Genomic DNA, 24,884 nt, shown 5'->3' with positions numbered 1-24,884 from the left:
TGGGGAGGCTGAGGCCCAGAGAGGAGCAGTCACCACCTAAGGTCACACACCCTGTGAGCTGTAGGGCCCCCATGGGATCCCGGTCTCCTGGGTTCTTGAAAGGGTAGGGCTGGGTGTGGTGCCAGAACTGGGAGGCTACCTCCTCCTGGGCCCCACCCACCAGCCTAGTTTCCTCTCTGGATATTGTGAGCCCCTAGCTTTTGGGAGGGTGCAGGAGTCTGTTGGCAGGCTCCTTAGGGCCATGCCCCCTCCCCATCAATCTGAGCCCCTAGTGTCAGTTATGCCCCTCCCTTTGAAACCCACTGGGGTGGAAACTCCCTGGCAACCGCTGATGGATGGGTTAGGGCCTTGACATTGGCCTGGGTCCACAGCATGGCCCTAGAGGGACCAGGCTGGGGCTTCAGGGAAAGGGGTGCGTTGGAGGGGAATTTAAGGGAGAAGAATTAGCTCATAAATCATGGAACATCTCGTTTTTCCTCCTCAACCTTAATCTCTTACCAAACCTGCTCTCTAGCTAATCATCCAAGGTGTTGGGGGTTGAGGGAGCCCACCTGCCCATTCCTCACTCCCTCTAACTGATGCTCATCCCCTCTGGAAATTGCACCCTCCCACTGGAAAGAAAGAGTTGCAGCCACTATTGCTAGGCAGCATTAAGACAAGTCCTGATGACTGGATTTTGTCTCTGACTCATTGTGATGGGTAGGGTGAAGGGCTTCACTGCCTCAGTTTCCCCATCTTGGGACCTTAAATTCTCTTCTGGTGGCTGTCAGCTCAGACAGGAAGTAGAGTTAAGATCAAGAGGGATTTAGCAGATGCAGGACACATAGCCTTGCCTTCAGAACCCCCCAAGTCTGAGAGGAGAAGCACAACCCTCCCTCGATAGCCCTCGGACTTGGAGGTGAGGTGCGGAACCCAGGCTGGGTGTGTGCTCAGGGGTGGGAGTTGGTGCTGGGTGGCTGGCCTGGGAACACTTTCTTAAGCTAAGGTGGTGGCTTGCCTGGGGGGGGCTGGGGAGCCATCTTTGGTTTGGAGGCAGGAGCCTGGAAGGGTCTGACTTTCCCACAGGCCCAGGCAACAGTAGGTTGGAGTTGTGGGCCCCCCAACAGCTCCCCAGGGAACCAGTTGCAGCCTGGCCCTAGGGACCCAGGCATCCTGGCGGGTGAGGGCGGGTCTCCAGCAGGCGCCCTGCCAAACCCCGCAGCCTGCTCACCAGGAATCTTGTTGCTGAGAGATGGAAAATCCCGACCAGGCCGCCTGCAGCTCATCCCTCCCCTCTGGGAGAAGGAGGGGCCCAAAGAGTCCTTCCTGCACCCCCCCCATCTCAGGGCAGGGCCCTCCTCAGCAGTGGGTGGGGCAGGGGACCCAGGACAGGCCTCTAAGGCCCAGTCACATGTCCTGGAGCCCTGCCCAGCCCACAGTGGGCACCAGGGCACTCTGGAGCCTAGTGCAGCAGAGGAGGGGGTGGGGGTGCTGAGACCAGAAGTGGGCCTGGGTGGGGGCCGATCCCTGGCCCTGGCCCCACTGGCTCCCCCAGGGCGGAGGGTGAAGAGTTGGTTCTCTTCTTGGACAGGAAGACGAATGATCCCATTATGGGAGCGTGATTTTATTCCACGTGTCACAGAGTCTGAGATTAACTTGCTCACCAGTCTGTGACAAACTCCTCACACCCAACACATACACACACAGGCACAGACACACACATATCCTTAGTCTCACAAACACACAGACAGATAAGCATTTCTATACTACAACACATGGCATAGTCTCCCATACAGAAACACAAGCACACACTTACCCTTAGATACACTGAGGCCTAGACCAGCAGTCTCAAAAGCACAGTGTGCCCTCACACTGAGACCGCATAGACCCACACATGCAAACAGCAGTCCAGCAGGATGCTGGCACCCACTACTTAGACATGCATGGAGTCTAGGACACACTTAGACACCCACAAAACCAGACACTGCCATGCAGACAGGCATAGATCAACAGCCACACACACTGAGACAAAGGCCCAGAAACATACAGAGACAAAGACAGGCACAGACACACAGCCGGTGGTACTCACACAAGCACAGGCGTGCACAGCCGGACACAGACAAAGACAAAATGAATGCCCAGAGGTTTTACTGTGGACAGATGTAGAGGCTCATGCACATCTGGGCCTCCTCCTCGACCTCCCTGCCTCGGGACATGGTAATCTGGCGCCTGTGGCTCCAGGGAGGACTCTGAGGAATCTTCTGCTCTGTCAGAACCCCCCACCCTGGGCTCAGGGCCAGCCCCCCACCTCTGGCACCAGGCCTGTGGTCGCGACCATGGAAGCCGCACCCTCAGCAGAGCCTTGACACTTCTTACCTACACATTCCCCGCTGGTCACACTCACAGGGACACCATCTCCTCCTGCACATGTTCACGACAGGCCTCCATACGCAGCTTCTCACTCACTCACCCCTCCTTCGCGTGTCCGCTCTTGTCTTTCTCAGTCACTCCCTCCTAGCAGAAGTGCACAGCCTCCATCACGTACACACACGGCATCCTCCTATGCACACACAGCCTTCCTCTCACACACACTCATACATACCCCAGACTTTGTGGCATGCATACACAGACCCCTACAAACACACACATGTACATGTTTCCATCCTTCCCTGCCTTTTCACACAGGCTAATTTGCAAACGCAGCACACACGCGTCTTCACCTCTTCTTGCCCATGTGCGCACACACACAGAGAGCCTCCCTCACACCATCACTTTCCTTCCTCTGTCTCTCATAAACACTCTCTCTGCCAAGAGTGTGGCCTGCTGCAGATTAGCCCTGACGGTGTTTGTTACTGCTCTTGACCGCGTCCTTGCCCTTCCTGGCCTCAGTCTCTCCCTGTCTACCTCCCGCCCTGCCTACTGTGGCCTTGTATTCTTTTGTCATTTCTCTGTTTAGTCAGCAGGTCTATACAGCGCATTCATTGATTCATTCAACAAATATTGACTGAGCATTGATTATGAGTTAAACCCTGGGGATACTGTGGTGACCAAGATGGACATGAGCCCTTCTCTCACAGATCTCTCAGTTTTGTGACCAGCCTATTTGTTGCCTTTCTCTTCCAACTTGATTGTAAAGTAACCCTTGATCTTAGGTGTTGAGGGATGTGTGGGAATTCAGAAGAGGAAACGTGGGAAGGGTGTTACAGGCAGTGGGAATAGTGTACGCAAACCCTGGGACATGAATCAAGTGTGTTATGCTGGGAAAATGGAGGGACATTCACAGACCAGAGGAGACGTTGCAAAGAGGGCAGAAGGCAGATGTCACGGTGTGTAGATGTCATGCTTTGGGGCCTGAGTTTTATCCAATGGGCTACAAGGGGTTATGGGAAATCTTTGGTGACAGGACCAGGAGAGGGAGAGACCGGAGGCAGGGAGGCTAGTTGAGGGGCTTGGGAAGTATAGGTGGGAGAAGATGGTCCAACTTAGAAGTGGTGAGTTGGATGGAAAGGAGATTCAGTTAGGGTTAAGGATCAGTGGGTTCCAATTCCTGAGCTGAGTGACCTTAGGAAAGTCACACAACGTCTATGAGCAAGGTTCATCATGCAAGGATGGGGCAGTGCAGGTGCTGGGCTTGTAGTAGCTGCTCAATAAATGATAGCCATTATTGTCAGTTATCACTTGGATGTGGGGGGACACCAGATGAAGAGATTTACTGAGCATCTAGGGCTGGGTACTGTGCCAGATGTTGGGGCCCAGACTCTTTTCTTGGGCTCCAGAAAGCTCGCCTGATAACCACATCACGCAGACAGCAGAGAGGGAGTCTTTTCCTTCACCTCCATCCCAGAAGCTTAAAGGAAGTCGAGGCAGCACCTGTCAGGGTTCTGGGAGGCTCACCTAGGAGCTGGTATCAAGCTATCTGGTAGAATTTGGGCAGGGAGAAGTTGGGGAAGGAGCTTTCAAGCAGACTATGTGAACAGCAAGCCCGAGGGCAGTAACTGAGGTTGGTTGAGATCTAACCAGTTGCTGCAGAGGACAGAAGGGAAAGTTGTGGGATGGGCTTATGGAGGCGAGGCCTCAGTGACTAGGCTGGGAGGGGACAGCATAGAACTGAGCTGCCCTCTGAAAATCCATTGTTGGAGCAGTGACATGGAACGTACCCCTAAAGAGTCAGCTTCAGGCTCTCCTACTAGGTTACTGGGTATTCAAACAGAATGCCTTGTCCTCCCCAGCCTCAGTTTTCTCATCTGGGCAATGAGCCGATTAGTCTTGAGTAGGAGGGAATTCTAGCCTCACATCCTAGGGGTTGGTCTAGCCAACTGGGTCAGGCATTTTCTGCCTTGAGATTCTGGGCCTTGGCAGTGCTTTCTTGCAGAGCATCCTAGACCAAAGAGTGGAGGAAAATGAGGGGTCCTCAGAGATGGATGTTGGGGCACTCCAAATGAGGGGCCAGGGGCTCAGCACAGAAGAGGGGCGTCTTGCTAAGACCTGACTCCAAGCCCCAGAGGGACCCAGAAGAGAGGGGCAGGGTCCGTCTTTTCTTCTGCCCTGACCTGTGTGGTGGTAGATGTGGACCATGTACTTAGGAGGAGGACCCAGTGCTCAATCCCTGGCCTAGAGGGTGTCAGGACCCTTCCTGCCCACTGACCGGGAAGCAGGGCTTGGATTCCTCCAGGGATAAGAATCCAGGAGGTCAATCTTGGGGTGGCAGAGCCAGGTGAATAGCTGGGCTCTGCTGGGTGATATTTGGGGTTGCCGGGAGTTGTGGTGTAAGTTAGGTTTTGGTGACCTCCCCCCAACTCCAAGCCCAAGCTGCCCTGGATCCTGGCTTCAAGGGGCCCTTTAAGCATCTCACCTGTGAGGTGGGGCTGGGAGAGAATTAATTTCCTGTGCTATTTTAATTTTGCTGTATTTAATCTGCTGTTTATTTTAATTAATTAATGATGGGTAATCGCCTATCATAACCTACTGTGGCTGGCTTCTCTTCCTTTTCGAAGGGGTGGAAGGCCAGGCCAGGTGATTGCTGGATTAGCTGTGGGGGAGATGGAGGTCCTTGGGGGCCTGTCCCTCTCCTCTTCTGCTCCTCTCATCCCAGGGATCCTCCCCACTGGGGTCCTCTCCTCCAATCTCACCTGTGGCCCCTCCTTTCCCTCCCTTTTCTTGCCCAGATCTGCTTCAGGGTCTTGGAAGTAGGGACTGTGGCAATGAGGAGCCTGACCCAAGGCCCCTGCCTGTCTCCCAGTAAACATTTTTATGTCATAGGGTGGTGGTTGGAAGGATGGGGAACTTGCCTTGCATGGTGCTTAGGCACCCTTGGGGAAACTTTTGAAGTGGGAGGGGTCAGTTTTTAACAGCAGCCCCTTTCCCCTTCCCTCTCCCTCCTCCACCCTAGTGCCCAAACAGCATGCCCATCCACATTGTCAGGACTGTGGGACACCAGCATGTCCTAGTATCTGTGGACATGTCCGTGGGTATGATTTCAGCTATTAATTAATCCCTAGGACAGACCTCCAGGGGGATGATCCCCTTGTATAGAGGAGATCGCTGAGGCTCAGAGAGGCTGAGTAACTTGCCCAAGGTCACACAGCAACCAAGCAGCAGGGCCTGAATTCTGGCCACAGTCTGATTGCATGGAAAGAGTTAACAGTGGGAGGGAGGGTAGGGGAAGTGGCTTGGGGATTAGGGTGGGGGGGTTAGGTCAGAAGACTGATTAGGCCAGGAAATGGGGTCCTCTGCCTCTGGAGGATGTGGGGAGGAGGAGTGGGTCCCTGCCACAAGGGGGTTCCCAAAGGTGTGCGGTCTCTGTTACCTCTTCCCGTTTCCTTGTGTGTCTTCAATTATCTGTTTGGAACAGGGGCTTGCTTTGTCACTAGCTCTGTACCCTACCACGGGGACCTTTCCATAGCTAGGTGGAGCTCAACTTTTATTTGTTTAACAAACACATATATAGTGTTTACCATGTCCCAGATACTCTTCTAACTTATAAATAGATCTTCACTTAATCATTGTATCAGCCCTTTTATTAGTGTTCTTGTTTTATATATCAGAAAACTGAGGCCTAGAAAGGTGAAGTGACTTGCCCAAGGTCACACAGCCAGTACGTGGTAGAGCCTGGAGTCCAGAGTCCTTGTTCATTCATTCATTCTTTTTCTTTTCTTTCTTTCTTTTTTTTTTTTGAGTTAGGGTCTCAGTCCTATCTCCTGGGCTGGAGTGCAGCGGAGTGATCGAGGCTTACTGCAGCCTTGACTTCCCAGGGTCAGGTTATTCTCCTCTTGAGTAGCTGGGACTACCAGCACATGCTGCCATGCCTGCCTAATTTTTTTGTATTTTTAGTAGAGATGGAGTTTTGCCATGTTGCCCTGTTACTGAGTAGCTGGGATTACAGGTACATGCCAACACACTCAGCTAATTTTTGTGTTTTTAGTAGAGATGGGGTTTCGCCGTGTTTGCCAGGCTGGTCTTGAACTCCTGACCTCAGGTGATCTGCCCACCTTGGCCTGCCAAAGGGCTGTGATTACAGGTTTGAGCCACCACGCCTGGCCTGTCCTGCCCTGTTGATGCCCTAAGTAGGAGATGGGAGCCCTGAATTCCTAGGAGATAAGGCAACTCTGAGGAGCCTCTAGTCTAGGCCAAAGGGGAGACCTAGCCCTGCCTTTGCCAATACTAAATTTGATAGGGTGATAGAGCAGTCGTGGCCTACAAACCAAGACCTGCTATGGGGGAAACAGGCAGAGTGTCTGGCTGTGCCTCATCGATTCGGAAGCCTCTATGGAGCACAGCTCACTCTGCTACAGTGCTGGCCATCAGTGGGGGATGTGGAAGGGTTGGCCTCAAAGAGCTTGCTGCCCAACTAACTGAAAAAACAAGGCAGATACATGTGGTCAATTCTCAACAGCTGGATAAAACAATAAGAGAAAAACATCGCAAAAAACATCATGTCATTTAAAGAATTTGGGCTTTGAATCCTGTGTCCTTAGTTACTTAACTCCTCTCTGGGCCTCAGTTTCCTCACCTGTCGATGGGAAATAATAATGGCACTCATAGGGTTTTGTGAGGCTCAAATGAGATAAAACATGAAGGTTTGAGCTCTGGAGCAGGGGCTCAGTGAGCATCCATCTAGATGCTAAGTTCCAATACCTGGAGAAAGAAAGGGTCCCTCCTTGGGGTTGGCGTCAGAGCAGGTCTGGATGGGAATAGTGAGGATGGAATGGGCAGTGAGCAGCCTGGCTTTGGAGTCAGACTGCTTGGGTTTAAATCGCAGCCACCAGAAGTTGCTTTCCCTCTCTGGGCCTTGATTTCCTTGTCTGTAAAATGAGTATAACACTAGTTCTTCTCCCCCCCATAGGGTGTTGTGAGGATTAAATTAATTTATTTATTCAGAACTAATATCAAGCACCTGCTGGGTGCCAGACATGTTTTCCAGTCACTGCAGATCATCAGGGGTCATGTTAGCAATCTTATTATCTTAATCTGGAAAGAGGGGACAACTGTTCAGGAAGGAGGCAGAGAGGAGGCTGAATTAGAATGGAGACAGATAACAGAAATAAACATGGGCTACAGAAATAAACATGGGCTGATACTTACTGAGTGTTTACTGTGTGCCAGGCACATTTGGTCCTGAGGCAAGTACTCATAGTAACCTGATTTCATAGATAGGAGTCAGGTTCAGAGAGGTACAGTGTCATGCCCAAGGAAACACAGCTGATAGGGAGAGGGTGGAGCTGCAGTTTGAGAGACTAAAAAGCCAGACTATTAATCACAAAGCTAAACCTGATTAAGAGATGGGTTAGGGGCGAGGGCATTGATCCAGCAGAGGAACGAGGCTAGCCAGGAGAGGGACAGGGGGAATAGAAAGGAAGGACAGAGATAGGCAAGGCCTTCAACTTCAAGAAACAGAGTGAACCAAATCAAGATACACACTCCTCAGATGGGTTTTGCCAGCAATAAACAAGACATGAGCTCAGGGAAGAGAGCAAGTGAAGTCTGGAGGGAGGGCTTTCTGGAAGAGGTGAATCTTGAGAAATGGGTGGTTGAAAGAGATGGGGGAGCCAGAGTATTCCAGGCAGGGTCCAGGGCACCAGCAAAGCCCCTGAGGTGAGAATGAACAGCCGCTCAGGGCTGAGAAGTTGAAGGAAATGGCTGAGTGAGACCAGGATGAGGATTGGGAGGGCTGGTGGCCTCCAGGGCATAGGGAGGGTGACAGATTTGCGAGGTTTAGCTAAGGTAGAAATAGAAATAAACCCCCATCTGGACAGAAACTTCAGCATAGTGATCAAGAAGGCAGGCTCTGCGGTCCACTCCTAGCTAGGTTGCTTCCCACTATGTAACCAGGGCAAGTCAACATAACATCACATCTCCAAAACAAGGGGTCATCAAAGTAGCTGCCCCCTCTGATGAGATGCTCTGTGAGGAGTGCTTAGCACAGTGCCTGGCAAGCAATAAGGACCTGACTAATGCATTCATTCCTTAACCATCACATGCACACTTGATGTCAGGCACTTTTCTAGGACACACACAGTGAACAAAACAGACACAAATCCCTGCCCTCAAGGAGCTTACATTTAGAGGGTTAAACAGTTAATGTAAAAACGAGTAAAATACATGGCTGTTAAATGGTGATATGTACCAAAGAGGAAAATGAATCAGAGAAGGGGCATGGGGCATGCTCACATTATAGGGTTATTGCAGTTTTAAATCAATGTACAGATGGAGGCTGTTGTTCCTCTTATTTGTATAGTAGGTTTTAGTAGGAAAAGCACCTTTCAGTTTACACGGCAGTTATCCCTCCTGAGAATCAAGTGAGATACAGGTATTGCCATCCCCATTTTTTTTTCTTTTCTTTTCTTTTTTTTTTTTTTGAGTCAGTTTTGCTCTTATTTCCCAGGTTGGAGTGCAGTGGCGCAATCTGGGCTCACCGCAACCTCTGCCTCCTGGGTTCAAGCAGTTTTCTTGCCTCAGCTTCCCGTGTAGTTGGGATAACAGGCATGCACCACCACACCCAGCTAATTTTGTATTTTTAGTAGAGAGGGTTTCTCTATGTCGGTCAGGCTGGTCTTGAACTCCTGAACTCAGGTGATCCGCCTGCCTCAGCCTCCCAAAGTGCTGGGATTACAGGCATGAGCCACTGCGCCCAGCCAACCATCCCCATTTTATAGATGAAGACACTGTGGCTTGAAGACAACAATCTGAATCTGACTGAGCCAGGAGTCATGACTTAGAGGACAGTGCTATACCTGCTAACTCTCTGTGGGATTCGCTATTCTGTTCCTGAAAGTCTAGAGGACAGATGAAAGGAGATGGGAATTGGAGGGGCATGGGCAGTGCCGAGGTGGGTCAATGTCCAGGGATGGAGCTGCACTGGAGAGGGGCAAGATGCCTGTTTCCTAGAGTCAAGCCTGGCCAGCTTCTGCTGGTCTGGCGAAATCAGGGTGAGTTCAGAGGTTGGTTGGACCCAGAGGCAATCCCAAGGGCAGAGCAGGGGAGGCCTGAGACACTGTGTGATTGAGCAAAGGGGCAGAATCTGTCCAGAACGGAGTGAGTGTGTGGGTGGTGTTGAGATCAGGGGAGTGGAAGAGAGGAGAGGAAGTAGTCAGCCCCTCTGACCAGGTGAGAGGGAACAGTCAGAAAGTTGGTGGGGCCAGAGCTGGCTCTGAAGGCCCTTGAATGTCAGGCTAAAGACCTCGGCCTTGATGTCGTCAGCAATAGGGAGCTATTAAAGGTTTCAGGGCAGAGACACAGTGTTATGAGAATGGGATTTGAGGAAGATGTAGCTGGCACGAGCTGGAGATTCAGTGGAGGCAACTGGAGGTGGGAAGCCCACTGGGAGGCTGTCACAGCCAAGCAGGTGAGAAATGATGAGGTCAGATCAGAGAGACCACTCGAACTGGTGAAAGGAGAGGACTCTCCTGGCTTCTGGCCTTGGATCTGCTCGGATTTTCTGAGGGTCCCTTCTTTATTAAGTGCCTCTGTTTTCCCATTTGGATTGAACTAAAGCACGCCTGCCGTGTTTTCTGTTGTTGTTGTTGTTACCATTTTGACTAAGGACCCATTTTGAGAAGATGATGAGAGCTGGGGCTTTCTCTCCAGAAAACAAAACAAAACCAGTTTTGGGCCTGGGTGACATAAAAAATTAATTAGCCAGGTGTGATGGCACATGCCTGTGGTCCCAGCTACTTGGGAAGCTGAGGTGGGAGGATCGCTTGGGCCTAGGAGATTGAGGCTGCAGTTAGCTATGATCACGCCAACGCCACTACATTCCAGCCTGGGCTACCAAGCGAGACCCTGTCTCAGAAACAAAAACAGGCCCGGTGTGGTGGCTCCCACCTGTAATCCCAGCATTTTGGGAGGCCGAGGCAAGCAGATCACCTGAGGTCAGGAGTTTGAGACTAGCCTGGCCAACATGGTAAAACCCTGTCTCTACTGAAAATATAAAAATTAGCCTGGTATGATGGTACACACCTGTAATCCCAGCTACTCTGGAGTCTGAAGCAGAAGAATCGCTTGAACCAGGGAGGCAGAGGTTGCTATGAGCCGAGATCCCACCACTGTACTCTATCCTGGGCAACAGAGCAAGACTCTGTCTCAAAAAACAAACAAACAAAACCCAAGTTTTGATTGGTCAAAATTTTGTGAGGTTTATAAACCTGCTGAAGTCCATTCATGGAACTAAGCTAGATGATCAGTAGTAATAAAAACAGCAGTTAGCATTAAATGCTTATTATGTGCCAGGTACTGGGCAAATGATATACCTCATGATCTTGTTAAAGCTGTACAACAACCTGTGAAATAGTTACCATTGTTATTTTCCATTTTACAGATGAGAAAACTGAGGAGACCTAGAGAGGTGAAGTGGCTTGCCCAGAGTCAGAGTTGGAAGTTAAGCCTGGGCTTGTCAGATCCAGAGCCTGAGATCTTAACAGCAAAGGTTAGCCAAGGATTCTAGGATTCAGGAAGGAGAAATGGCAAGGAAGGGGACAGATACAAGAAGGTTTTCAAAGGAAGTTGTGGAGATAGCAGAGCAAGAGAGAATGGAAGAGTGGTAGTGGTGCCAGCTCAGCCCTAACAAGAGATGCATCAGGTAGTTGGAGGTAAGGGGCTGGAGATGTAGATTTCATTTAGCGCCCTCTGGCCTGGCTTCCAGAGGGCTTGGTATCTGTCCCACATGACCCCCAGCTAAGTGACCTGCTCTGGAGCCTGCTGGGAACGGGTGGAGGTGGGGCTACACTATCTCTTGGCCTCATTATATTTTGCCCCCTTGTTATGGAAGGGCTTACCCCTGACTCTTTGACTCAGCCTCCAGTGCTGTCTCTGGAATCTACCCTCCCTCCCACATTCCAAGGCCATCAAGAAGGGCCCATGGGCCTTGATCTGTCTAGGAGAGTTAAGAAGTAGAGACACCCTTTCCATCCCAGAGAGGAGTCCTGGGGCCCATCGGCTGAGATCAGAGTAGGATTCAGAACCCAAGTACCAGGGGACCAATGTTAGGCTCTGGTTTTAGATCCTGGTCAGCAGCACCATCTAGAACCACAGCAGGAGGTGATCTAGATTAGACTAGGCCGTGGTCTTGGGCTAGAATCTAAATTTATGGTGGGTTGGATTTGCTGCTTATCTCTATAAAAACTTTAGACTTTGTAGGCATTCAGTCTCTGTCATGAGTAGTATTTAACTCTGCCATTGTATGTACCTTGAAAGCAGTCATAGACAGTGCATAAGTGAATAAGCATGGCTGTGTTCCAGTCAAACTTGAATTATAAAAACAGACAACAGGCCACATTTGGCCCATGGGCCATAGTTTGCCAACCTCTGATCTAGAACCTTATTTCTCCTGAAGGGTGTGTAGATTTTAAACCTAATTACACAGTGATCTCAGCAAACAAGGTTGGCATGTCAGGCTGGAACCTAGATCCGTGGCAAGTTAACATGGAAGGGAATTGACAGTCACACTCTTGCTGGGATGTAGATATTGGCGACTGGTAAACAAGAAATGCACTAGATAGTGTGTATAAGGCAGACTAAGCCATAATCTCTGGCTGAACATAGATTCATGGAAAACTGGGATGGGGTGGTATGGGTGGTGAGATTTAGACTAATACATAAGGCTGTGGTCTGGATAGGAGAAAGTCGGGGAGCTAAAGTCACACAGATACTGATCTAGAGAAGGCAAAGCTTTAGTTCAAAGTCAGAACCTGTAAGGCCTAGAACACTAGCCTGGGCAACGTAGTAACTCTCTCTCTACAAAAACATTAAAACGTTAGTTGGGCATGGTAGCCTGTAGTCCCAGCTATGCAAAAGTTTATGTGGGAGGATTGCTTGAGCCCAGGAGATTGAGGCTGTAGTGAGCTGTGATTGTGCCACTGCACTCCAGCCTGAGTGACAAAGCCAGACCTTGTTTCAAAAAACAAAAAGAAAAAAGGGGGGGCCGGGCACAGTGGCTCACGCTCGTACTCCCAGCACTTTGGGAGGCTGAGGCAGGTGGATCATCTGAGGTCAGGAGTTCAAGACCAGCCTAGGCAGCATGGTGAAACCTCATTTCTACTAAAATAAAAAAATACAAAAATTAGCCGGGCATGGTGGCACGTGCCTGTAATCCCAGCTACTCGGGGAGCTGAGGCAGGAGAATTGCTGGAGTCTGGGAGGCAGAGGTTGCAGTGAGCCAAGATTGTGCCATTGTACTCCAGCCTAGGCGACAGAGCAAGACTCCATCTCAAAAAAAAAAAAAAAAATCTAGAACAGGACTATCCAGGAGACACGTAATAGAAGCCACATATGTAATGTAAAAATTTCAAGTAGCCACATTAAACTAAGTAAAAAGAAGTAAGTGGAACTAATTTTAACAGTTTATCTTTTATTTTTTTTGAGACGGAGTCTCACTCTGTCACCCTGGCTGGAATGGCACAATCTCAGCTCACTGCAAACTCTACCTCATAAGTTCAAATGACTCTCCTGCCTCAGTCTCCCTGAGTAGCTGGGATTATAGGTGCCCACCACCATACCCAGCTAATTTTTGTATTTTTAGTAGAGATAGGGTTTCACCATGTTGGCCAAGCTGGTCTCAAACTCCTGACCTCAAGTGATTCGTCCTGCTCAGCCTCCCAAACTGCTGGGATTACAGGCGTGAGCCACTGCACCTAGCCCAACAATTTATCTTATATAACCCAATATATCTAAAATCTCACTTCAATGTATAAGCATTATAAAAATTATTAATGAGGTATTTTACATTTAAAAAATATATTAAGACTTCAGAAACTAGTGTATAACTTGTACTTCTAGTGCATTCCAGTTCTGACTAGCCATAGTCACATGTGGCTAGTGGCTACCATATTGGACTGCACAGGTTTAGATACAGGCTTTTGTTTGGGAGGAGGGTTCAGAGGAGTCATGAGCCAGAATAATCTGGAATAAGTAGGGTTGCACTTGCCAGAGGTTACACCCTTAGCTGACTTGAACTGGGTGTAGTCTGACTGCCTGGGAGAACATCTGGGCTCTGGGTTGGAGAGTGCGGGGTTCCCTCAACTGGAGTCTTGACTCCCTGGCCTCAGGTAGAATCTCTGTCAGTGTCTAGGCCTCTCAGGGTGTTCAGTATCACCTCTGAGCACTGGCTCCCAGTTCCTGACCCTTATCCTAGTGTCACCTCAGTCTTTTCTGGCAGGTCAGCGGGAGGGAGGTGGGGTAGCAGCTGGACCCTTGAGGGAGCAGGAGCTCCACCCCTCCAAGCCAGCTGCTGCCAGCCTTCCTGGACTGACTCTGTGGAAACAGGGGGCCCAGAGACAGAAATAAACTGCCAGGTTTCCGGGGCGGAGTGGGGGGCCTGCCAGCCTTTGTGCTTCCTTGCTTGGGAGTGGGGGGAGCAGGAAGCAGCTCCAGGCCCTGTCCTAGGCTGTTCCCCCTGTATGCCATCTCTCCTCACCCCCAGATGCCCGTGCCCCCATGGCTCTGAGGCTGGGCTGAGTCTAGGATTTGATGGATTAGTGAAACCTGGGGGCCCAGTAGTCTGGGAATGACACTTGGGAGCAAAGAATGGTCCTTAGGACTCTGGTCACAGCTTGGTTCCCATTTCTAGAACCCTCTCTGGTCACAGCTTGGTGCCCATTTCTAGAACCCTGTCCTGGGGGCTCCTCTAGCTGCTGTGGCGGCAGGAGCTGAACAGATTCAGAGGGCTGCAGTGGGACAACCAACCAAGAGCTGAAAGACTCGTATTGGATGCCCACCTCTGCCACTAACTGGCTAAAGGCAACTTCCTTTCCTCATTTGTGATCCTACCCCAGGATCTCAGGAGGGACAATGGTGTCCTCCCATCCCTTCCACTAGGGCCTCAGTTTCCCCATCCATTGTGGGATTTGGACTATGAGCTATTGGAGAGGGAGTGGGGGACAGAGACAGAGTAGCCAGGAAGAATGTTGAGGGATGCTGTCTGAAACTGCTGGCTTTGTGCTGGGAGTGCTGGTCTCTGCGTTCATGTCATGACAGCAGGTGCTAGTGTTGGGGGTGTGTGCAGGCGGTGAGCATTGGGATGCCCTGTGTGTGTGTGTGTGTGTGTGTGTGTGTGTGAGGTTCTAGGTTCAGGATGGCCAGTGCCTAGACAGGGCCAGGGTCACCACATGCCCAAAACCAGCTTCCACTTTCGTGGGGGTGATGCTGGTGTGATCTTCCCATGTCCCTATGGGTAGATGGAGGTGGGAATGCCCCCAGTGGGGCTGGCAAAGAACAGCCCCTCATGCCTGGAACTGGGACCAGAGCAGGAGGGCTCCCCAGGGACTGCCTGGAAGGGAGGAGGGAAGCAGCAATGCCTGTCCTGCCTGTGTCAGGGTGAAGACTGTGTTCAGTGGTTAATGGGTTCTGGAGCCAGTTTTTCTGACTTTGGGCTCTGACATTGTGCGACCTTTGCTGGGTCGCTTAACTTTCTGAACTTCAGCTTCCTCACTAACAAAAAGGGGATATTACCTGCTTCATGGAGGCCTCATAATCTAGTGAGTTAGCGCATGCTAATACTGCAGGGCAGGTGCCCCGTGTTGGCAGTGATCATTGGGTAGTCGCTAGGCACAAATGGGTGGTCATTGAAAACGCATGGTTCAGAGGTACGGGACGCTCTCCCTGCAGAGGGCCTTCTCAGACCCCTTCAACTTTAATAAGGAAAACAGAGGCCCCCAATTGTGACAGCATTTCGCCCAAGGAGAGGTACACAGCAAACAAAACCTTTATATGGCACCTACCCTATAAAGCCAGGTAGTCATCCCCAATTTACAGGTAAGGAAATCGAGGCCTGTGATTGGCCGTCGGTTCACAGTGGCGCTATCCAGTTAGGCCTTAGTCCGCCGCTGCGGAGGGAGCGCTGGTCCGCCGGAGCTCTCCGAAGGAGGGGCGTGCAGGTAGCGGGCGCCCTGGAGCCTCTGCCGGAGCCAGGCGCACTAATAATAATCCCGCCGCTCAGCCCGGCCGAGAGCGCAGGTCGGGACTGCGGTCGGCCGCTTCCAGTCCCCGGGCCAAGCCCGAGCCCGAGCCCGAGCCGGATCGTGGCGGCCCTCCCCTCCCCCCGCCACGTGACCCCACCACCACCACCACTCCGCGGGCAGCAGACCGCTCAGGCTGGCGGGCCGGGGGCCAGGAAAAAGCCGAAAACACCGAGGCCGCTCCCCTCCCGCTCAAAATAGCCCCCGGCCGGGGCTGCCACGCATTCCGCCGGGTACGGGGCGCGAAAAGGGGCGCCGGTTTGGCCCCCACCCGGCCCGACGTGGCTACCCGGCCGGGTTGGACCGGGTGGGGGCCGAGGGCGGGCCGCGCAGCCGGCCGGCATGTGGCTCTCCTTCTGGGAGCCTTGGCAGCCCGGGCTGCGCGCTGCGCGGGGATGATGGAGAGCTTCTGGAATTTCCTGCAGCTGGAGAGCGCGGCCGGCCGGGGGAGCGAGCTGAGCGCCCGGCTTGGACAGGGGCGCCTGGCGCCCGACCCTAGGGGGCGCCTCCGTGGCGAGGGTGGTGTGGGGAGACCTCGCCGCCCGGCCCCAGACTGCGGGAGTGGAGAGGGCACCCCTCCTCTCCCTGGCCGCTCTTTTCGGGTCTGGCGAGGGTCCAGTCCCGCCCCTCCCGGCCTGCGCGGCGGAGAAGGGCCAGGTGCAGGCAACACCCCTCCCCCAGCCGCCTGGTTTCCCTCTCGGCCCGTCACCTCCTCCAGGAGCCAGAAACTCCGCGGCCTCATCTGGGAGGGGGGGCGGAGGTGGCAGGGATCAGTGGGCAGCTCAGCCTGCCAGGTAGTCAAGAGGCGGCGGCGGGAAATCTCGGAGGCGGACTGTTTGGGCCCCTAGAACGGCCAGGCCTGCGGCCCGGAGCCTCTCGTCGAGCCACAGGACTCTGAGGGCTACTAGGAGAGCCGCAAGGCAGTCTTCTCCCAGCACTCCCGCCTTCCAACGGCGGAGCCCATGGTGGGCAGACATGCTGGGAAAATCCTGGATAACTTCCACGACGTCGACAGCAGCTTTCTTTGGGGCCAGTTCTGCACCTTGCAGGCCCCAGAGTCCAGAAAAGGGCCCCGAGGTGGGAAGGGCTTCGTTTTACAGGAGCCCTGAGAATCCAGGGGAGTAGGTAAGTGACCTTGCAGGGCTCACTCTTGGCAATGTGGGTTGGAGAAGGGAAAGAGATCTACCCTGCCCTTTGTGAGGGAGGGGAAGGGGCGCTTTCCCACAACTTTTTTCCCTTCCAGCACCATTTGGTGCTCTGCAGACAACGTTTTGGCAACTCAGCAGGCATCTTCCCCACCTGATAGTGGACCCTTCTCCCCCTGCCAGTGGCCCCTGTTCAGTTCCGTTTCCCCGGCATACGCTCACCATGGTAAACAAAAGCAGTGGATATAGGCACCCTTCAACTATGCCGCAGTTGCCACTCACTGGCTGTGTGACCTTGAACAAATCCCTTTACTCCTGAGTTTCCCTTTCCTCACGTGAAAAACTAGATAATAGTAGGTAGACCATGGCTTATGGTGGTGCTTAAGTTGTACAACATTTCAATGAATTAGCATAGCATCTGCACATAGTAAGGGTGGGAAATGAAGGGCACCCATGTAACATCCAGCCCCATCCCAGAAAGCAGAAGTAGCTCCCAAAACCCTTGAATTCCCTTCCCCTGCAACAAGCCTGTCAGATTTCACTTCTCAAGGTCTCTGTCACACTAGTCTCCTCACAGTGCTCCTTTTGCCTTCCATTGGGGGTGGGGTGGGGGCTGGCAGAGAGCATGAGCTGGCTCCCCAGGAGGTGGTCCAGGCAGGCTGTGAGGCTGGTGGAATTCTGCTTTCCTCTCCCATCTCTTTGCTGACCTTTCACTCCACCACTGCCAGATACCCAAATTCAAATTCAGATGCCTCTGGGCTCCTCCGCAGCCCAGGATGTCGGGCCTGGGCCTCTGTCAATCCCAGCGTCCCCTACCCCCAGTTCTCCCTGTTTCCTGTTTGACAGGCCTTCCGTGTCCACTGGGAAAGACCCTGGAGTACTGGAAGGCGCTCAAGGCCCCATTTGTCGTCTGTGTAAACTTGAGCAAATTACCCTACCTCTTGTGAGCCTCAATTTGCTTTTCTGCAAAATGGAGTTGAAATAAAAACTACCTAGCAGAACACCTCTTTACTCAAGCATCCCAGAAACTTCCTGGTGGAGATCTATGTAAACAATAAAAGGCAGAGATGCCCTGGACCACATAGGGAACTTGAATTCAAGGCCAGATATAGGGAACATTGTAACCTTCCCTTGCCTTTAGTTTGGGGAGACAGCTCTCTGGGGTCCTGGGATAGGAAGTGGAGCAGGAATGAGTATCCACCAGCTCTTTTTGGCAAAGCCTGGATTCCACCAAATTTATGTGGCCCAGATTCCAGGGCTGCCAGGTGCTCAGAGCTTTGGATGCACTGCTGGGCAGTTCTCACAAACTCCTCTCTAGGACTACAGATTCCCCTCCCAGCTAGTCCAGTACCACCTCCCTCTGCCTCAGAAAAGCCTTCCTGGGCTAAACTGTACCCTACTCCCCCAGTGTCTCTCCAACCCATAGAGGGCTCCCAGCGGGGAACTATGAAAGAGTAAGGAACTGGCAGCCAGTAGTCGGGCTGTGTGACATAACCAGGCCGCTTCCCCTCTCTGAGCCTTGGTTTCCTTCCTCCTGCATAGCGGAGGTGGTTGAATTTGTGGCTCCCTAAGGCACCTTCTAGCGCTGACAGGCTCCAAGCCTGTGTTGACTGATGTATCCTAGGAGATAGGCACACACACAGAGAACCAAGTCAGCTCTGAGATTCCTGTCAAGGTATCCCCACCCCACCCCCAGAAGGCTGGAGTGCCTCCCTTCCTGAGACACACCTTTCAGGGATACTGGTGGAGGTTGCAGTGGGTGGAGGGAGCATATCACCCAGGCGAGTGGCACTGCTGCTTCCCTGTGTCCCTGTTGTCTGTAGAGAGGCCTGTACATAGGAACAAGAGCTTGTGTCAGGTGGGGCTGTGAGACTGCCTGCTTCTAGGGGAAGGGAATGTATGTGTCAGTGACCAGTCAGCCTCCAGGGAATGGGGGCACAGTGCACAAGGCAGCTAGCTCGTGGGATGGTGTCTCCAGAAGAGCAATCACAGGGGCAGTGTGCTGAGGGTGTGTGCAGGACAAGGAGGCTGCCTGTGGGAGGGAGGAAGAAACATCCGTGAACCAGAGAGCCCGGCTTTGGGTCAGGACAGTCTCCCGGGGAAGCGACTGGAGTCAGCACAGTCCCACGCTGGCTGCATGGTTTCGCCTGCACCTGGGTTTGTCAGTTGTTTATGGATGTTGAGCTGAGTGGCACTGTTCTGAATTGCAGTTGTCATGTTCTGTTGTAGGGTATCTGTAGGGGTGTTGTCAGGGCCTCTGAACAGTGTGTGTGTGGCTGTCTGCAGTATGCCTAGGTGTCCAGGACTGTATTGTAAGGCAGTAGGCAGCTCCTGGCCATTTGGGCTGCTATCAGATGTCAGGTTGTACTGGGACCATCCGGTGGTGTTTTCAGGCTGTGAGTGAATCCTGGCCATATTTTGGGTGCCTCTTCCCCCTCTATCTTTATACAGAGGGAGGCCCCAAGACCCCTGGAGGGAGATCTGCCTTAATCAGTCTCTCCACAGGTAAGCAGGCAGGCAGCCTCAAGCCCCCTCACTCTCCGTAATTTACCTCGGTGCCTAAACCAGGAACAGGCATGAATTGGCCTTTTAACCCCTTCCCCACCACGGGATTAGACTGTTTCCTGTTCAATCTCCTCCAGAGCCAGTTCCATCCCATCTGGACCACCACCCAAAATGGATAAGCAACCCTCTCCATCTCTTTTCTTTCCCATCCCTGTCAGGCCTTGAGTTGGGGGCTGAAGGCCAGGCTGGTGCAGGGTCTGGCAGGAGCTGAGGGCCCAGGCGGGAGTGATAAATATTGAAGAGGAGGGATTTCGGTGTGGGCTGGAGCAGCTGCAGTGGTTGAGTGTCACACTATCTCTCCCCAGGTTTACTGACCCATTTCCATTCACGCGGCTGCTGGTTTCCTAGCAACGGCAACAGTCCCCCCAGAACAGGCGGAGTGTGTGTCTGCCATTAGCGACTGCCGCAACTGTGTCAAGGTTACCCCGCTCCCTGCAAACCCACCCCGGCGGGTTTGTTTTCTGCCAGTGCCTGGCACACACCGTGCCAGCTTGGGAGGGGGAAAGGAGGCGGCTGGGGGCCAGCCCTGGGGCTTGGGTGAGGTGGGGGGCCGAGGAGGAGCTGCAGTTCCCGGTCCAGTGGGAACTTGGACTGAGGCCGAAGCAGCCACCCCCCTCCTTGGCTGGTGGAATTCCTGAGCCTGAGGGGAGCAGGGGGTGGGGCTGTCCCTCAGCCCTGACCCCCGAGATTCCAGAGCCTGGGAGGAGGGGTGTGGGCTAAGAGCGCATCCAGGAAGCCTGTCCGGTCTGACCCCACCTGGCTTGTTCTGCTCCTGCCCTGGCTTCTTCCTCCTCCTGCTGCAGCTCCGGGCTCTGCTCTGCTCCCTGCTCTTTGTCCCAGCCTGCCTCTGTTGCCTGGTCTACCCCATCTGACTCCCCAGGGCAGGGTTGTACTCCCATGGGAATAGGGGTTCCTGAGGTTAGGGTTCCTGATGCCTCTTTTCCTTCTCCACCCTCAGCACCAGCTCATGACTATTTTTTCCAAATGTCATGGGAGATGAGATGAAACATTTGAGGTGGCAGAGAATACTAGTGGGGACTCTGGGTGGATACCCGCATTCCACCCCTGCTCGCTGAAAGAGATTCTTCCTGTACTCCCTCTACCTGGCCACAGGAAGTAGAGTACCCTGTTTTTTCTCCCTGAAAGCCAGGCTACAAAGGGTTAAAGGAGCTCTCTTACCCCTTGCCTTGGTATGTGAGCTCCCCCAGGCTGGGGGGGATGGGAGAATGGGGGGTCTGTCACCTTATAGCCACTCATGTGGTCAGCTCAGACCTGACCAGTCACATTCCTGCCCAGGAGGGCTGGGGCTTGAGGCAGAGGGGCAGGGGCAGGGGCAGGGGCCCGGAGGGGGCTGGGTTTGCAGGAATGGGAAGCAGGGGATCCAGAAGCTGGGGCAAGGGGCTGCTGGGAACACGGACATATTAAGAGACAGAAAGCTTGAGTTCATCTCCTCATTCCTCTAGGCCTCAGTCTCCCTGTCTTTCCTTCCAAAAGGTCTTTGCGTCCCCTAAAACCTTCCAGTGGTCCACATGCCTGTGTCACAGGTACAGACCTGGTCCCAGTTCTAAACAAAGAGAATAGTGCAGCCAAGGCAGTTTCTGACATGCAGGGCAGCTCAGGGACTCGTTGGTAGCCTGCAGAGTGACTTTCTGGTGCTTAGGGGAGGTTGGCTAGGTTTTTGGCTGGGTCAGAGGATTTGAGATCTAGGGTATGGAGCAGGCTGTGCTAGACAGTAGAAAGGGACCTGGGCAGGGACTCAGGAAACCTGGTTCTCTGCCCAGCCCTGTGCCTGACTCCTCATGGCCTCAGTATCCCCATTTGAAGGGTTTAGGCCAGTGGTCTCTAATAGTCCTCCTGTCCTGTTAGTCAGTAACCCTGGGTAAGGCATTAGGGGTGAGGGGCGATGGTCTGGAGGGGTGTGGGAAGCTGCCAGCTCAAGGGGGAGTTTGCAACATGATCCCAGAGCGAAAATAGCCCAGGTCATTTTCAGCTGCTTGGGCGGAGGTATCTGATCCCGGCAGGGCAGCTTGGGCAGGGGGCAGGGAGGAGCATTCTATAAAGCTCTCTGGGAAACCAGACCCTAGGATGGGAGGGTAGGGAAAGGTTGGCATGCCTGGCCGAGCTTCCTGAGACCTGCTGGGGGCCCAGGAATGGAAAGATGAGGAATGCAGAGGGTTAACAGGAGGTGAAGGCTGCACTCCAGCCCCCTTTGGGTCCTGGCCTGGCTGAGGTGAAAGGTCAGCCCCAAGGAGTCCAGGCACAGCTGGAGAAAGAGTAACTCGATCCTTCTTCCTAGCCAGGCTCAGGGGATCACAGTGCCGCCTCCCCCTGGAAAGGTGCTTTGACATCCCCAGGAAGGAGTTTGTTTCTACTTGTTCTCAGCAGGAGTCGGGGGGCTAGGGGAGGGTCCAGGCCTGTGGGGCCAGGGAGAGCTACAGTCCAGGCGCCCCAACCAATATGGCAGTGCTTTGTCATCCTGGGGTCAGGGGAGGTGGAGGTGAGCCTGCTGGAAAGGTTAGAGGCAGCCTGTTCTGGCCCTGCCCTCACTCTGCCCCATTTATGACTCTGACGGCCAGCATCAGGGCTGGGGAAGCTTAGAGGTAGGAGATGCTCCTCCCTTCCCCAAACACACTGAGTAGTGAGAGAAACCGCCTGGTACTAGATTGTGACAGTGAGATGTGTTTGGGGTGGAGAATTACACCTCGACTCTGAGATAGATGGCTTTGCTGCCTGTGGTTCTGTGTATGGTGGGGTGCTAGGGTGTAAGGTGGCGTGATGGGAGGCTGAGATGATGCGACATGGAAGAACATGGGGTTCAAATCCTTGCCTGTCTTAGGCGATTTTACCCAAGCCTCAGTTTCCCTATCTACAAAATAAGACTAATAGCACTCACCATGGATGATGAGGATTGGCACAGAGTAAGTGCTCAGTAAAAAGTAACCTTAAGAAGCCTTATTGGATGCCAAGGCCACACACTATGGAGCCAGCATTGCAGCTGCCAGTCTGACTCCAGAGCAGGGGTTGGTGAGCTATAGACCGTATGAGGGAGAGGGCAGTTTCCAGAATGTGACTGCGTCAGTGTCCCCAGAGCTGCACGCTAGGCGATGGGGGGTTAGTATCCAGATTATTTGGGATGAGATGGAATGAGGTGGTTTTGAGTATGTGGCAAGGGGGGGTTCGAGGCAGGGCTCTTCTTACAGCCAACTTCTGGGGCTATCGCCAGCCCCCCGCGCCCCACCCTGGCAGGCTTTGTGCGGCTGGCTGTGTGGGTGTAGCTGTCCCTGGAGTGCGGCTGTTAGGTATGTTTGAGAAGGCGCAGGCATCCCGAGAAAGAACAAGTCGCCTTTTGTACGCGTCCAGCCCCGGGCTGGGCTGGGCCCTCTCTGGGGGATCCCCTGTTTCCGCGCCCCGCTCCCCGCCCACGGACAGCGCCCCGGCCCGGCCCACCGGAGGCCCCTACCTGAGGGGCTCAGGGAGCGGAGCGCCCCCTCCCGGGGACCCGCTCTGGGACCGGGAGAAGGGGTCCGGGGAAGAGGGCGTGTCCGAAGCCCCGATCCCACCCCTCGCGACATCACTCCAGGTGCTACCAATCTCCGGGAGCCCGGCCCGCGCGGCCCGCCCCCTCGCCGGCTTCGCTCCCGGTGTTCCGGACGCGGACGCGCCGCTGGTGGAGTCGGCAGGAGGTGGAGGAGGAGGCAGGGCCGGCCTAAGGGGCGGGGAGACCGTTGAAGGCCTTGCCCTTCCAAGTCTGGGAGAGGCTGAACGGGCGACCTGAGACCGAGCTTCTTTGCTCCGTGAAGCTCCTCACAAAATCGCTGTCCTGCCCACCCCAACTTCCTGCCCACCTGCCCCAGATCTTGCCAAGTACCACTTTCTGCAGGAAGCCTTCCCAAAACTGACCCTCCGATCTTTTCTGATTACCTGCACCCTCTAGGGCCCTCTGTGGTAAGGGCAGTACCAGCACTACTGCCGGCACCAGCTGCCGTCCACTAGGCAATTTGCTGTGTATCCCTCACTGCTCCAGGTTTTTCATGGAACGGCTTACGGGCTGCATTTCTGCTGGCTGTCCACCTTGTATTATTGGGCCCTTCCCACTGGGTTGGGAGTTCCTCTGGTCAGGCATTACAGACATGGGCCCCTCTAAGAATAGTCACACTGCATCCAAAGTCACACATCAAGGAAGTAGGAGCATTAAAGCAGGAGACCAGGTTTCCCAGCTGCCTTCAGGCCTTTGGTTCTGGTATGTGACTAAGAGGGGAGTTGCCCAGAGACTTGCTTTAGGTCTCACCTTTCCCGATAGGAGGACCTCTGCCCTTCCCCATCCCTCCCCACAGATTGGAAGAGCCCTAGGACTGCCTTCCTCTGCAATCCACGCATCTGGACCAGAACCCCAACTTCTGGCAAGAGGGAGAGGTGATGGGGGAGCTGGGAGGGCTTTTGCAAGCCAAAGGGGCAGTTCCTAGGCTAAGAGGAGTATTGTGGGCCCAGTGATTTGGGGGTGCTTGTGTTGGGGACATAAGGATTTAGCTTGCAGGTGGGAGGTTCCAAGTTGGACAAAGAGGAGGGTTGGGAGCCACAAGTATTTGGGGTTCAGTACAGTGCAAGGGAGGTAGGGATTATGCTGGGCCAGCACTGCCCCCACCAATAGCCTGGCCCAGTAGAATGCTGGGAGGCCCCAGGGATGGGGCCAGGCAGCCAAGGTGTCTCCGGTGGCACGGAAGCAGTTAAGAGCTGCCTCAGCCTGTTCCTTCAGACAATTAGTGACATCTCGCTTGACAACACCACACTGAGCCGATGCAGACCTCAGCCCCCCTCCTGGCCCCCCGACGGCCGCTTCAGCTGTTTATTCTTGGGCTTTAACAATTGGGATTCTGACTTGGAGGAGCGGGCGCCCCGCGCTGCCCTCTGACCCGCCGTCGCCTTGGCAACTGGAGCCCGGTAGGCCTGGGCTCTGCGTTAGGATTACAGATCCTGAATTCACAATCTTGCTGCTCCCTTGCAAGCAGCGGCAGCAGCAAGCAGCAGCATGCAGGATCTTCAGCTAGACTGGAGGGGACAGAGAGGAGGGTCCCCAGGGTCAGCCTGAGGCTCACGCAGGAAGCTGGGATGCTGGAGGTTGGCCTGCAGAACGGTGCACGCTTCACAGCCTCCAGGGTTGGGCAGGGCCCAGAGCTGCCCTCCCCTCCCAGCGTCTCTCTGGCTCTCTGGAAACTTTCTTCCTGGTAGAGCCTTGAGGGCAGGGGTGAGGCTTCTTCCTTACCCTGCCTTTTCCCCTCAGTCAGCCCCCTACCATGCCCAGAGCTCCAAGTGCCAGCAGACTGTGCCCCTGCCGTGCCCGCCACCATGGCAACAAGCCCCTCCCTTGACAACTCTGCTCCTCCTTCCCCCCACCCTAGCAGCCAACTGCCCCAGCTGAAACCAGAGCCTATGCATCTGTGAGCCTCATGCCCAGACCCACATTCCATTTCTGTCCTCTGTCCCCCACCCCCTAGTTCTGGCAAAGACATCCCTCCTCCTCCTCCTCCTCCTCCTCCTCCTCCTCCTCCTCCTCCTCCTCCTCCTCCTCCCCCCCTCCCCCTCACACCCCCTCCCTCCTCACCTCTGTCTACTCCTGCTGTTCCCCCTACACTCTAACACTTAGTGTCACCCCCTTCTTCCCGCCCCATCTGAGTGTGTCTCACCCTCTGACTGTCACTGTGGGGCTCTGGGTGTGTCAGTCCCTCATTCTCCGGCTCCCGGGTCGCTGGTG

At 53.9% G+C, this 24,884-nt stretch overlaps 1 protein-coding gene across 46 annotated transcripts in view; it reads left to right on the top strand.

Moving 5' to 3' along the window:
• The window catches only part of AHDC1 (AT-hook DNA binding motif containing 1), a 69,815-nt gene that overhangs the window by 12,702 nt on the left and 32,229 nt on the right, over positions 1–24,884 (top strand). For 3 of the 46 annotated variants that reach the window (XM_078330881.1, XM_078330882.1, XM_035308350.3), the window contains exon 1: positions 16,222–16,550. The exons of the other annotated variants lie outside the window; for them this stretch is intronic. The gene's annotated coding sequence lies outside the window, so the exon portion shown is untranslated. Of the gene's footprint in view, positions 1–16,221; positions 16,551–24,884 lie in introns of those variants that run through there. 46 annotated transcript variants of the gene reach the window in all.

Source organism: Callithrix jacchus, chromosome 7 (assembly GCF_049354715.1).
Source record: "Callithrix jacchus isolate 240 chromosome 7, calJac240_pri, whole genome shotgun sequence".
Classification (NCBI taxonomy): domain Eukaryota; kingdom Metazoa; phylum Chordata; class Mammalia; order Primates; family Cebidae; genus Callithrix; species Callithrix jacchus.
The sequence above is the reverse complement of the archived record's forward strand: the minus strand, read 5'-3'. Positions and strand labels throughout refer to the sequence as shown.